General features: G+C 40.8%; 1 protein-coding gene across 1 annotated transcript in view; it reads left to right on the top strand.

Annotated features, from left to right (window-relative positions):
• The window catches only part of hhat (hedgehog acyltransferase), a 108,295-nt gene that overhangs the window by 29,641 nt on the left and 73,654 nt on the right, over positions 1-5,000 (top strand). The gene's annotated exons all lie outside the window — the stretch shown is intronic.

The raw sequence follows: 5,000 nt of genomic DNA, 5'->3' as shown, positions 1-5,000 counted from the left end.
TGCAGAGTTGGAATGGATGAGTTCACAGGACTCTTTATCATTAACTTTGGAACTTTTTTCTGTCTGTCACTCTGCCTGACCCCCCCCCCCCCCCCCCTCCTCGTTCTCTCTATTCTATCTCTCTGTCACTCCCCATGTCTATATTTCTATCCTTCTCTTTCTCTCTCCCTACCTTTTTCTCTATCCTCCTCCACCCCTCTCCCCTTCTCTCCTCACTGTTTGGTGGGGTCTGGGGGGGCTGTCGACGGTCTGTCACAAGTGTAAGGTGTGAGAATGTTACCTTTTTAAAAGTGTTCAAATTCAGCAAACACTTCAAAGTGTTGCCGCATTATATCCTCACCGCCACCCTTGAAAGGCCTCCTTCACGAGATGGTTTTAAAAGGTTTAAAACACTCTTTCTAGATGTGAAGGAGTACTTTCAAGAGATAAAAAACTTGATGACTGTAGAAAGTTTAAAACCCTGTTGGATTTTCTCTCTGCCTGGGAACCTATAGCACAGATGGGGTCACAAAGAGGCTGATCTTTCATCTCCTGCTTCACAAACATTTTGGATGAAATGTTCAGCATATAGGACACCTTTGTACATCTCAATTAAATATTCAAGTTCTTTTTTTTCAGACATGTAAAAGTTTGTTATCTTTTATCTGACATGTACTGTACTTTTACTGTCTGAAACAAAAGAACTTCAATGTTTAATTTAACCTCAAGACATAATGAACGTTTGTCAGGGTTTTCAATTTCTGAATCTGCTGCCGTCCTCCACCTCTGTTGCTCATTTCAGCCAACAGTGTAATGAGTGCCAGCAGCAAGCACAGCTAGGTGTGGAGCAGTCTTAACCCTATACTGCACACATTATTATCCCATCATGGAAAAAAATCTTACTGTGTTTTTTGTCACATAAAATGAACTTCTTAAGACATATTTGCAATTTTTTTCCCAAAACAGTTTTTTGGGGGGGTACTTTTAGGTTTGTTGCCATATGGCAACATTGTGCATTTACGGAAAGGATCCAGTGTACATTTTCCCTCCAAGACCAAACAAGGGTCATACAACATTATGGATTATTTTATAGAAATATAATTGTTTTTATCTCAGAAAAACATTGAAAGTTTACCCACAAGTTCAAGGGAGTTATTTAACACATTTTTGCCACTGAGAGAACAAGTGAATACTGTTTATTATATCCCCGAAAAACAGTATTTCAGTGGTATTACTTTGACCAACCACCAATGAATATATTAGGTATTAACACAATATCTGTGCATAGATTTGCACAAAAATGTGTATGGTAACTGTCTATAATATGTACATGAACTGATTTAATTTTGGAAGCCAACACTTTCAAGATGGCCGACATTCAAGATGGCCGATTTGTGGGCCAGGCATCTTTCTACATCACCGACAGTTTATTTGTCATAACTTTTGAATGGATGCTTGGATTTACACTAAACATTGTGTGATAACACTCTATAATGAGTAAATAAGTCATGTAAAATTGTGAGGCCAGTGCTTTCAAGATAGCTGAATTTCAAGATGGCTGACTTTGAAGTTGGCAATCTTTCGAGACGCCCTACCTTTTGTTTACGCCACAACTATTCAATGGGTGCTTGGATTTGCAGTAAATCTTGTGTGTTAATAATATAATTGGTTAATGAGCTGTTTGAAATTTCGAGATTATGCTTTTGAAATGGCTGACTTTCAAAATGGTTGACTTTGTACAATCATTTTTAATCGGGTTGACAGATTTGCACAAACGTTGTGTGCTAATTAGCCTAATTATAACATACACATGAAGTCAAAACATTTTGGAGGCTTCAAATGGTCAAGATGACAGTAGCTTTATGCTCTAATCTGGGGTTTGGGGATTTTTGTGGTATACCTCTGGCAGTCTGGGGAGGCTGCATAGGCCTTGTTCGCTTTTCTGCATGTACTCAGAGTGAAAGCTCATAAAACAGTTCTGTACACCTATTATAACACTTTTAATGTTCATTACAGACTGCCATTTACACAAATTATAAATATTATCAGTTATCAATCATTCAATCAATAAATAAATCAATTAATCAATCAATTAGAATTGGGTATTTGTATCAATACACTTTCCCTATTGACCGTCTTGTTCCACTACCGCACAATGTTGCCATATGGCAACATACCTATTTTTCAACATAAAATGGAAATAATTTTAGTTGAAAACAAAACAAATGGTGAAAACAGATCATGACTAACTATAGATCATCCCAATATTTTTTAAAATGTTGTAAATATTGCAAAAAGTGTGAAAAATCTTGGCCAATGCCAGAGTAATCTGTCAAGGACACACGCTCATGTACAGTGAGGGAAAGAGCGAGCCTGGGGCAGTGTGTGGTGTCAGGTGATGTCAAGAAACCACATAATTGGATAAAACAAGGCCACAGTTTCAATATGAAAACCAATCAGTGTCTATTATTTATATTTAAATACCAGGAAATGCCAAAAGAATGGTATGTTGCCATATGGCAACACCGTGCAGTATAGGGTTAAATCTCCGTCCCGACAATTCAAACAGGCACGCTACTGATCTAAAGGCTCAGGTTTTGGCTAGCTTTGCTTTAGTTTATCTTCCTTCCCCCCATGCACATACCATCCAATGCAACCTCCAAGATTTTACTTTGTGGTGAATTAATCAGATTGCCCCAGACTTTGCACAGACTTTGTATGGTGCAGTCCAGTAAGCACAACTGTGCCAAAACAGTGGCTCCTGCTACCTTAAGTCAGTGGTTTTCAACCTTGGGGTCGAGACCCCATATGGGGTCGTCTGAAATGACAAGGTGTGTTTAAAGCATACTGAATTATACTGAAATACTGCTTATTAATATATCATTAATTAATTAATATTCTGATTGAAATGCCACATACAATCTTATGTCTTTTCAGAAGTATCTTCAGGTTTAAAGCTCTATCTTTTTTTTTTGGTTGTGTAAAAATATGTGTATGGGGTTCCCTGAAATTTGGGACTCCAAAATGGGGTCCCGGACCAAAAAAAGGTTGGGAACCACTGCCTTAAGTGCTGCGAGGACACAAATTTGAGATTGGGTGGGGACTGCGTAACAGAAGGACCTCTGTTACAAAACAACAACTGGGGTGGAATTACCATGAAGCTGCACTACCAAAGAGAACCTGAAGGGGGCAGTTCAACACAAGATACCTCCTCACTTACACCGGGAGAGCAGCAATGTAGCGTGGGAACCCCATGCAGTCTCATCACAGCACATCACACGCACTCACAGTGACACACACACACACACACACACACACACACACACACACACACACACACACACACACACACACACACACACACAAACACACACACAATACTTCATATAAAATTCATAGACACTTCCGCTGGATGTGTCCCATAAGTCTTTAATGTGGCCATTTCAGTGGCGGTGGTTTTGTCGTCTCTGTGCAGCCTTGGCTGTGTGTGTGTGTGTGTGCGTGTGCGTGTGCGTGTGCGTGTGCGTGTGCGTGTGCGTGTGCGTGTGCGTGTGCGCGTGCGCGTGCGCGTGCGCGTGCATGTGCTTGCGCCGTCTCGTGTGTTAGATTTACAGTCGGAGTCTCTCTCCAGGGATTGCGCCACATTTTCAGCTTACATGAAAGAGTACGCACCGCTGCATAGGCTGGTGTTAACCATTTAGAGGGAGGCAATATAATGGTAGTCAGGGTTTGGGTCTGTCAGGCAATGCCACTTCCAAACTCCATTTCTCATTTTGCACCAGTCAATGCTCTGAAGGCCAAGAGGTTGAGTGTAGAGATGCTATCTGTCGATACATCTTTTTTTTGTGTCTACACAACACAATTTTTGAGCATTCACATTTGTGGCCTGAATTGTGCTAATTTATTTTTGGGCCCATTGACATTTTTTAGCATAGCAGACAGGTGGTACAAGCATAACTATTGCCACTTTTGTATTAATACCGATAAATCAATTAAAGTAATAATTGGAAAATAATGTACAAACAATAAATGTGTTTTTTATAATATCCAGCAAAAACAAACAAACAAACAAACAAACAAACAAAAACATTTAATTTATACAGTAATGGAATTAGCTGTCGTTACACATCATTCTGCTATCTGTCAATGACCCTGTAACTCACTGAAATGTCACAGTAACATTGTTCTGGTTAAAACTGTGTCCAAGTGACTGTGATGGTGTCCAAGTGTTGAACTGTGATAGGTCGTTTCTTCATGTGAGTCAGTCAAAGTTGTGAATAGCCATTAGGTTGGGTTGTTGGGATGCAATTGTGTCTTGTCGTACAACACTTTCGTGTCCACACACCAAAACCTTTTGAGTGTTGAAATGTCTAGGCCAGTTGACACCAGATGTGGCCCGGGCCTGGCAAACATTTGGCCCGCCATGCGGTTGGAACAGAAGACGTGTGCTATTTGTGGCTTATACAGCAGTTGGGTGATCTGTGTGGCCCTCAGCCTCATTTGCGCTACATAATTTGGCCTTGGAGGAAAAATAATTGGAGACCATTGGTCTAGGCTGTTGAGCTGATTTTCTCACTTCGTAATGTCAGCATAATTCTAAAGCTTGGCTCAAACTACACAACTATCGCGCCGATTCTCGGCTGAAAACCCCCCTTACGACAATCGCTGGACCGTTACCCCTCAGGACCATCGCAAGCGATTGTCGAGAAAGATATCCTCGTCGTGAGCGACGTTCTAAGATAGAAGTTTGGCAGCTCAAAGACTCGCCGATCGCAAATCGTAGAAATAAAAAAAAATGTTTTTGATATTTGCGACTGGAAATAGAACGTCGGGCATTGTCTCGGTGGCTGCTAGCAGCGACAAGATTGACAGTTGCGATTCTCTTCTAGTGTGCGGTGCACACCGACGCCAAAATCGGACACACAATCGCTAGTCGTGTAGTTTGAGCCTGGCTTAACAAATCAAAAGTGAGGGTTACTTCACATTTTGGAATTGTTGATGTAACCATGAATGCAGAGGCT

The sequence above is a fragment of the Engraulis encrasicolus genome, chromosome 24 (assembly GCF_034702125.1).
Source record: "Engraulis encrasicolus isolate BLACKSEA-1 chromosome 24, IST_EnEncr_1.0, whole genome shotgun sequence".
NCBI lineage: Eukaryota > Metazoa > Chordata > Actinopteri > Clupeiformes > Engraulidae > Engraulis > Engraulis encrasicolus.
Note: the sequence above shows the minus strand (reverse complement) of the source record. Positions and strands in the feature narration are given on the sequence as shown.